A 10,586-nucleotide genomic window follows, 5' to 3' on the forward strand; every position below is an offset into this window, starting at 1 on the left:
CTGGAGAAGGAAATGGCGACCCACTCCAGTGTTCTTGCCTGGAGAATCCCAGGGATGGCGGAGCCTGGTGGGCTGCCGTCTATGGGGTTGCAAAGAGTCAGACACAACTGAGCGACTCAAATGAACTGAACTGAACTAAACTGATACATATATATAATATAACTGAATCACTTTGTTGAACACCTGAAAATAATATAATTTTGTAAGTTAACTATACTTCAATTAAAAAATTAGCCCAAGGAGAGGGGATCATATTCATCCCTAGTTCCTGTACATTAATGGAGCAACTACCAGTGGTTGGGGACTATACAGGTGTTGGAGACTGACCCTGTCTTCAGTGGCAAAGGCAGAAGAGTCACTGATGATTGCATATATGTGCAAGTGCTGTGACAGAACAAGGTCCCCTGGGAACAGCAGGGAACACACGTTTGTGACAGCCCTGACTGGGAGGCTATCAAGAGCGATCAGGGAAGGCTTCCAAGAGGAAGTGCTTACTGTGAGGAGGCCTGTGGGCTGAGTAGCAATAAGTCAAGTGGACAGGAGCACAGCGAGCAAGGACAGATGCCCTTTTGGGAAAATGGGAAGTAGCTCTGACAAAATGGATGCCAGATGATGTGGTCTGCTTCATGAAAGACCTTACACTTGGAGGCACTGAAGTGAAGGGCGTTGAATTGAGAGAAGTATCTTGAAGTCATGAAGTCAATACAGGTTTTGAGCTTCGCATAGCATAGTTAAGCTCCAGGTGTGTCAGTCAAACCATTTCACCTCTATAATTTTGTGGTCAACCAGCAGTAACACCCACCTCTTAGGGTTACTTCAAAGACTAAATGGAATTATTTACTTACATCAAGCTGGCAGCAAAGTGCATGTCACCTAATGAACATTTTAATAAACATCAGTTTTCTTTGCCTAGAAAGAAAAAAAAAGCTGGCAGGTCTTTTCTCTCTATACAATCCACATTGCCCTAAAGCCTCTTCCCATTCTCCTCCTATAACGCACACCCACCAAATAATTTTATTTTCCATCAGAGGCCCCCCCAAGTCTGCTCTCTGTTTTTCAATATATATGCACAAAATTCAGCCCCTCTCTAGCTAAGTTTTTTGCAGGGCATTGGAGAGAGGGAGACAAAGTGAGTTGGCTACAGACTGTCTTCTAGTTAAGTAATGCATACAGCTGTCTTTTTAAAAAAGTTACCTAGTATTCCCTTGTGTGCCTCTACCAAGATGTATCCCAATTCCCTATCAGTAATGATAACTAAAATGTATTGAGTATATACTATGGACTAGGAACTATTCTAAGTACTATAAGAAACCAGTGGAGTAAATTTTATTAGCTTCATTTTACAAATGGGGCTTCCCTGGTGGCTCAGTGGTAAAGAACCTGCCTGCCAATGCAGATGAGGGTTCGATCCTTGAGTTGGGAAGAGCCCCTAGAGAAGAAATTGGCAACCCACTCCAGTGTTCTTGCCTGGGAAATCCCACGGACAGAGGAGCCTGGGGACTACTGTCCATGGGGTCGCAAAAAGTCAGACACTACTTTAGCGAATGAGCACAAGCAAACTAATTGGAGAGTGAGATAATGTGTCCATGATCACACAGTAAATTGTGGAGATAGGATTTGAATCCAGGCAATTCTTAACCACAATGCCATAGTGTTTCCCTACTGATGTGGTATTTAGGGCTTTCCTATTTTTTCTCTATTACAGATAACGTAGTATTAATCATAGTGAAGTCGCTCAGTCATGTCCGACTCTTTGCAATCCCATGGACAGTAGTCTTCCAGGCTCCTCTGTCCATGGCATTTTCCAGGCAATACTATTGGGGTGGGTTGCCATTTCCTTTTCCAGGGGATCTTCCCAACCCAGGGATTGAACCCGGGTCTCCCGCATTGTAGACACATGCTTTACCATCTGAGCCACCAGGGAAGTCCCTAGTATTAATCATACTTGTACATAAACATTTTTATTGGTCCTTCAGGAAACTATCTTCTATTTCTTTAGAGTTATTGATAGACAAGACTACTTATGAAAATCACTTCCAACTGATTAGCAATCTAGTAGAAATTAGTCATGTGTAGTCATATGTATTGATGCTTTTGAACTGTGGTGTTGGAGAAGACTCTTGAGAGTCCCTTGGACTGCAAGGAGATCCAACCAGTCCATTCTGAAGGAGATCAGCCCTGGGATTTCTTTGGAAGGAATGATGCTAAAGCTGAAACTCTAGTACTTTGGCCACCTCATGCGAAGAGTTGACTCAGTGGAAAAGACTCTGATGCTGGGAGGGATTGGGGGCAGGAGGAAAAGGGGATGACAGAGGATGAGATGGCTGGATGGCATCACTGACTCGATGGACGTGAGTCTGAGTGAACTCCGGGAGTTGGTGATGGACAGGGAGGCCTGGCATGCTGCGATTCATGGGGTCGCAAAGAGTCAGACACGACTGAGCGACTGAACTCAACTGAACTGAGTCATATGTATGGGCTTCCCAGGTGGCTCAGTGGTAAAGAATACTCCTACAATGCAGGAGACATGGGTTAGGTCTCTGGGTTAGGAAGATACCCTGGAGAAGGAAATGGCTAGGCTTTCTAGCATTCTTGCCTGGGAAATCCCATGGACAGAGGAGCCTGGTGGCTACAGTCCATGGGGTCGCACAAGAGTCAGACACAACTTAGCGACTCAACAACAGTCATATATATGTTGACAAAACTTACTCTCAGATCATAAGATAAATTCATTTTGAATAGATTTTAGATTATGTGTATTTTATTAGACTATATAAATCACATTTCATATACTTCATCTATTTTATTCCAAAACATTCAACTATGTTGAATAATGTTCTTTCTTGCTGAGTGTATCCATTTTCAAAGACTTGTACAAACATGGATATAAATTGAATTCATTTTCTCCCTTTCCAATTTGTCTAGACTTACAGATTTCTAAAACTAAGTATGAGAAATATCTATGAACTTCAACATGAAAATATTTTGGATTTGAGTGTTCTGGAATAGAAAAATTTACATGTTTCTATAAATGAAATATGTAAGTACTGAAATGTATAAAGTAAACATGAAGAGCATTCTTTCTGACTAGATGTAAATAGAATATTATGAGGCAGCCAAAATTTATTTGCCCAAGTTTTCTTCCAGGATTTTTCTAAGAACTGGAGAAATAATACTGTTTTAATCTATTTGGGTTGCTATAACAAAATGCCACACACGGGGTAGCTTATAAACAACAGGAATTTATTTCTTACAGTTCTGGAGGCTGGAAGTCCAAGATCAGGAGCCAGCATGGTCGAGTTCTGGTGAAGACCCCCTTCCAGGGTGCAGACTATCATCCCTCTCTGCGTCCTTACATGGTGGGAGGTACTAGGAAACCCTGGAGGGTCTCCTTTATAACAGAAATAATCCCATTCATGAAAGTTCCAGCTTCATAACTTAAGCACCTTCCAAAGGTGCCACCTCCTAATTCCATCACCTTAGGGATTTAGGATTTCAACACGTGATGTTGAGGAAACACTAACGTTCAAATCATAGCAAATGCCTAACTTGACAGCAGCTGTCCTCAATTATGGCAAAGTAACTGCCAATGGTAAACTAGATAACTGTGCTGGGAGCTACTGGTACATTCTCCCTGATTCACGCTATCAAATTAAAGGGATGATTTCAACAGCAGCAATGAACTGGAGTCTGAAATGTCCTGGGCTCTAATTATCATATGTAGGCTGCTTCTAAAATTTCTGTTCACTCTATGTATCACAGTCTTTTGACATTATAGTTTTTCAGCTATATGCCAATTTGGAGAAAATGATCTGGTTAAGAGCAGGGTTTGGAGAAATCATTATATTCAACTTTTTCTTCCTTAAAAAAAAAAAAAAAAAAAAACAGAACACTGTGATACTGTACAAAATGATTTGTTAAAACAGAAAGCTCCATAATCTGTTTCCTAGATTTAAGTCTTGGCTCCACTGCTTAGCAGCTATGTCATCTCTATTACTATTCTCTTTTTTTTTTTCGGCCGAGCCACATGCTTGCAGGATCTTAATTCCCCATCCAGGAATTAAGTTAATTAACCCTCAATCTCCACTGTGAAAGCACGGAGTCCTAACCACTGGACCACCAGGGAATTCCCACTATTACCTATTGATATGGAGGTTGCATATGCTATGATGATAGCAACACACCTGCCTCATAGATTTGACTAAATAATTTAATACGTGTAAAACACTGGACAAGAGTAAGTGCTTAATGAGTGTAAGGTGCTGTTGCTCTTCCATCCTTTAAAAAGAAAGAATAAAAATGTATACCTAGAAGCCAACCTGCAACTTAGTATGCAACCAATCCATAGTTTAGGATTAGAACAGACAGCTTTAAATGGCTTTTTACACAACATACTTTACATCAAAAATTTTATTATAGCTCACTGAAAATAGTAAGAATGGGAAAACCTTGGTTTTATAAATGAACTAAAAAGTAAACACAGTTATAGGCAAGGGTATTTAGAGAACATTTAATTTTTTTCATTTCACTCTGGCAATGTAATTTCCAACCAATAATGTGCATACGTGTTATAGAAACTGAGGTCTTTGGACAGCAGAGTAATGCATCGTGGGAAACTATAATCATTGCTTTTACAACTGGGTACGATCCTGTAAAATCTGTGCTGTTGGTGACAAACAACGAAGGAGGAGGAGAGACAGATGGATGAACAGGAGCTCTTCACAGCTGCTGGAGGACAAATCAAAACTGATGTCCTACCAATGGAGGATTAATGACATCTACTTTTACCAAGGATTTGGACAAATGTGCAAAATATACTGCAGTTTTTTAAAAAGTGACTTACGGGGCTAAGAAGAAAAACTAAAAAAGGTTGTTATTAAAGGGATATTTTCCTTTTGCCTTATTTTTGTGGACTGATGGCCCCATCTGTGCAAGTATATTCACGAGGTAGGTAGAATAATGGCCCCAAATATGTCCATGTTCTAATCCTCCCCCCAACCTGTGAATATTACCTTACATGGCAAAAGTGATTTTGCAGATGTGACTGAATTAAGGATCTTGACATAGGGAGATTATTCTGGATTATCTGGGTGGGCATAATGTAAGCAGAAAGATCCTAATAAGAGCAGGACAGGACAAGAGTCACTGGAGCCTGGAAGACACTATGTTGCTGGCTTTAGTCATAGGAAAGGGGACTTCCCTGGTCCAGTGATTGAGATTCCGTGCTCTTGCTGCAGGATGGGGTTCATCCCCTGGTCAGGGAGCTAACATCCTACAAGCTTCGAGATGCAGCCAAAGTAAATACATAAATAAAGACATAGGAAGGAATCAGGAGTCAATGAATGCAAGTAGCTTCTAGAAGCTGGAAGAGACAAGGAAGCAGATGCTTGCCTAGAGCCTCCAGAGAGAAATGTAGCCCTTCCCGACAACCAGTAAAACCCATTTCAGATCCCTGACCTGAGGACTGCAAGATAATACGTCTGTGTTGTTTTAAGCCACCAAATTTGTGGCACCATGTGAGTATAGCAGGTGGAAACTAAATACATATACTAATCTGCACCTAACCTGTGGAGACACTAATTTGTAGCCAGTACAAACTGAAGTGACTTCTAGTTAGCCACTCAGTCACGTCCGACTTTTTGCGACCCCATAGACTATAGCCCACAAGGCTCCTCTGTCCGTGGGATTCTCCAGGCAAGAATACTGGAGTGGGTTGCCATTCCCTTCTCCAGGGGATCTTCCCAACCCAGATCTCCTGAACTGCAGGCAGATTCTTTACCATCTGAGCCACCAGGGAAGCCTGGTGCTTCTAGTTTTCTTGGATTAAAACTGGAGTTATCTGTGGAAAAACGATTTCTTTTGGGGCTTGAGCAGGAAAAAACGCAAGGTGAATCTAGAGTATCTCACAGTGTTAGAAAGTAGAGAAGTGCTGAGAAAGTGTGAGGGCACACGGAAAGGGCACAGGAGCTAAATGAAAGAGCCTGCAGTGGCCAAAGCGGGGACAATTAGCACAGCAAAATAATGGTAGTGTTGGATTATAACCTCCCAAATAAAATATGTATCCATGAATCTGCAATGAAATAAACAAATAAATAAATGGCAGAGAATGGACAATTCCACTGGTGAGTTAACATTAGTGTAGGAAAGTTTGAGGAGAAATAAAATGTTTACATAGTTCAAATGACCTCCCCCCAGGTATCTTTTAATTACAAATGGAAAGACAGTTAAGGTTACAATGGAGAAACCAGAAGACACCAGCTATACCAAGGAACCAGGCTAATAGCAGGAATGTGGTAGGCAGAATGCTGAGATGTTCACTCCCTGCCTTTCCCTCCCCACTCTTGGGACATACCGGTCGTAATCTTCCAGGTTGTGAATACCATGGATTTTAATCCTGTGACTAGGCTATATTATGTGACACAGCTGACATTAAAAACAGGGAGACTATGGGTTTGCCTGACCTAATCGTATGAGTTATAAATATGGGTCTAGAAGTCAGAGATGCAAAGTGTAAGAGGGATTGTCAGGGAGGGCAATTCTCCTGCTGCCCTTGTAAATGGAGGGGCTGCAGGTGAGAACTTGAGAACGGCTTCCAGGAACTGAGCGAGATTCCTACTGCCAGTCAGCAGGTAAACCATCCATCCTGGATTCTGCCAACAACCTGAATGAGCTGGAAGAGGACCACCAGCTTCAGATGAGAACGCAGCCCAGCTGACACCTTGGTATTGGCCTTGGGAGACCCCGAGCAGGGAGACCAGCCACAGTCTGCCTGGACCCCCGCCCTCCAGATGAGAACTGGGTGCTGTGTTGCGGTGCTAGGTCTGTGGAGCTGTGTCGCAGCAGCAGTACAAAACCTCACAACCAGTCCCAACACAGATCAGCATCACATCCTCCCTCACGGCATGCTCTGAAAGGACACGCCATGTCTCAGATTCCCTCATCTAATCACGAGGAAATATTAGAGAAACTCAGATTGAGACGTTCTACAAAATAATGGACTGGTACTCTTCAAGAGTGTGGAGGTCATGAAAGATAAGGAATATTTGAGTATCTGAGACAGAAAAAGGACATCAGTGGTAAACTGGCAAAAGTCAGAATAAAGTCTGTAGTTTAGTTAACAGAAAAAAATTACAACAGAACATACCCAAAGCTATTTCTTTGTAGAACTGGGCAACCCCATGTAATAGTAAGCAATTCACTTCTAGAACTTATTTTTCCAATTGTTAGGTAACATAAAAAGCATTTGCAGTGTGAAATGGTAAGTTATGCTGCTTACTGTTTGCCTTTTAGTAATTCTATTTGTCTTTAAGATGGCTTAATTTTGGAAGAGTTGGTGTGTTTTGGGGGACTTGGTATGCTTCAACATTGTAATGACTTTGACGCAGTGGCAGAGATTAATGAAAGCAAATACTATTAATGGGTGAGATCCGAAAACGAAAAATAAGACAATATAGTACATTGTAGAGGCTTTTTTGGTTGTTGCTTTGATGTTTGCTTTTTACTTTTATTTCAAATTAAGAAGTTAGCATGTAAAAGTATAAATACACAAAATCTTTTCAATAGCTTAAAAGAATTAACATTTTAGACGTTTCCTGAATTTAAGAAACAGAGAGGGAAGCAAAAAAACTAACACACAGTTTGTATGAACAGTTTGATTCATACAAGATGAAAAAAAAAAAAAAGATAAATGACCTGCATGGGGTATTTGCCTAAGTTTTCTAAGAATGGTATCATGAATCTCTTTCCTTATAATTTTTTTCTCAGCTTCATTTTAGAAAACTGGACACATGCTATAGAGATTAAGTGATAATTTATCACCTCATCATATTATTGCATGAAGTACTCTGACTTTGCTGCTTATACTTGTAAGTAAGGTAATTCTTCCCTCCTTCCTCCATAGAGAGAAACCTAGTGCCTACCATCTAGCTCAAGGCTGGCTTAACGGCCTCCTCTGAGGTTAATGTTAACATCATCCTGGACAGAGCAACAGGAAGCATCTGTGTATCTTACCACAACTGAGATGATCCACTCTTTCCCCATCTGAAGTCTAAATTCTGTTGGTATTAAATTACTTAATTGCTCTTTCTTTACACATTTAAGACATTTAGATATATAAAACGTCACGGTAATAAGCTCTGAGAAAACGGAAATGATTTAAGACTATGTAAATATTTATTTAATTCTTCCCAGCTGGTCAATATTGATTTTTTTCTCCTGTCTATAATTTAACGGAAACTTGTGTTCGGAAAGCTATTCTGACAAATCTTTTGTTCTTATGTTCCAGAACCATCTATGGTGACAGCAAACCTCAGGGAACAATGTTAGTTAATCAACAGCTGCCAAGTTACCTGGAAGAGCAGATGGTAAAACTGATCCCATCCTAAAAAGTGGGGAAGGGAATACTTGAAGACATTTGCTCAAATATGCTCAAGAGTTTCCACACAAACAGCTTTAATGAAAGCCATATTGTTTTCCTCTTGTATGTTTGTCTTTTACTTTGGATGATTCTCTTAGACTGTATTTTCCATTTTTTAACCTGTCAAGTTTTCAGTATTAACTGACATTAGTCATTTAAAAATAGAGTATATAGAGTATATAAGGACTTCCATGGCGGTCCAGTGGTTCAGACTGTGCTTCCAATGCAGGTTTGATCCCTGGTCAGGGAAGTAAGATCCCACAAGTCGAGCAGTGTGGCAAAAAAAAAAAAGAAAAAAAGAATGTACAACAGAATATGCCAATAGAAAAAAGTAGAATACTTAACACCACTCCCAGGTGTCTTTTTTAGCAGGACTTTAACATGGTCAAATGGAATACAATGCTCAAGAGTTATTAACATAATTAGAATTGTTCGGATATTTTACTAATCATCTTGGACTCTTGTATTGAGATTGACGACAGTAAGTCCAACACAAGCTTTCTTAGAACTTTTCTCACTTAACCTATCTAAAAGTCATATGTTAATTATCTTATTAGTCTCAAAGAGATTGTACTGTTTAAAAATTAAAAATTTCAAATTAGTTCAATAAATATTTATGGTGCATATTTTGTGCTAGGCACTATTCTACATGCTAAGTCAACAAAACAGATCAAGAGAGGGAAAAAAAAGACCAAACAGCTAGCCTTCAAGGAGTTTATATTTTTAAAACCAGAATCTGGGGTTTCCCTGGTGGTCCAGTGGTTAAGACTCTGTGCTTCCAATGCAAGGGGTGAAGGTTCAATCCCTGGTCAGGGAACTAAGATAGCTCTGCCGGGGAAGGGGTGGAGGGGAATAAAAAAAAGTAAAACTAGGATCTGTATATAAATAAAACATCCCAGAGCAATAATCCTTACTTTTCTTGTCAGCCACTTGAGGGCAGGGATGCCATTTCCCCATATCTTAACCACAGTGCCTAGCACACTAGGAATGACTCATAGGTACTCCTTGAATAATTCAATAGCAGATTTTTCTTTTTTTGCTCAAGTATAAATAATTGCCTTCTTCACTGCCTGTTACATCTGTTCAAACTTTTTGCCTTGGCTTTCAAGATCCTCTTAACTGAGCCCTTCCCCTACTGCTTCCTTTTCCTCTATCTTTCCCAACACACCTTCTGTTGAGACATGCTCACTCCTGCTTTGGCAAATGTTATTTCTTTCCTCTGTCCAGGTAAACAAAAATTTTCTCCATTTAGATTCAACAAACACTGATTTAGTATCTTCTACGTGCCAGGACTGTGGTAGAGCTGTCCACAGTTCTCCTTAAATCTACACAAGCACTCCCATTGGTTTTTAGAAGGCGTGGGAGAGGCTCTGAGTTCTGAGAGCAGCCTGAGGTCCCTGGGCTACTCAGTTGGGTGGATCCCCCGCAATAACCCAAGGCAGCCTCCTCTTCTTGCTCTGCCCCTGCCATTCCCGACTAGAAGCTCTTATTTGTTCTCCAAGGGCTTCCTGGATATTATCTTCCTCTGCAACTAGATCCTAAGTTCACAACTGTGAATTATATCAGTATCTTCTTTTACTTCCCTGCAGAACCTAACCAAGTACCATGCCCTCTGAGCGTGCAATAAATAAGCCACTAACCGAGAAGGTTAACCAAATCTGGCTGTCTCTTACTTTTGACTGTTAGGAGTCAACCTTTGCAATAAATCCCATCTTTTGAATCAAGTTCTATACAGTCAAACCCTGCTGTGTGAAAAAAAAAAATACTTCCTTTCAGTCATGAACACCTCATTTGAGATTCAAGTTATCTTTGACTTACAGGTAAACAATTTAATGTTCAGCTGATCTAATTCTTCATTGACTTGAATCACAAGCCTGTTGATTTTTCTCAGCAAAGGAAACCTAGTGTTCCCAGGTCCTCTTTCATTCTTCCGACCACACATTGGCTCCTTGGTGTCGTTGAGGTATGGCAAGCAAAACTGCATGGCTAAACTGTATTTTGATGAGATAACCTATCCAGGGTCAGACGTTATAATCAGCCAACAAATCTACCACAGAGGTGCCTAGCTTGGCCAGACATGGGGGGTGGGAATTGGGAGGGGGGTGGGGAACTTAAAATATTTTTAAGCCCAGTGGTCTCCAAGTTCTTCTCAACCAGGTCAGTTCAAACC

This window comes from Capra hircus, chromosome 2, assembly GCF_001704415.2.
Source record: "Capra hircus breed San Clemente chromosome 2, ASM170441v1, whole genome shotgun sequence".
NCBI classification, from domain to species: Eukaryota; Metazoa; Chordata; class Mammalia; order Artiodactyla; family Bovidae; genus Capra; species Capra hircus.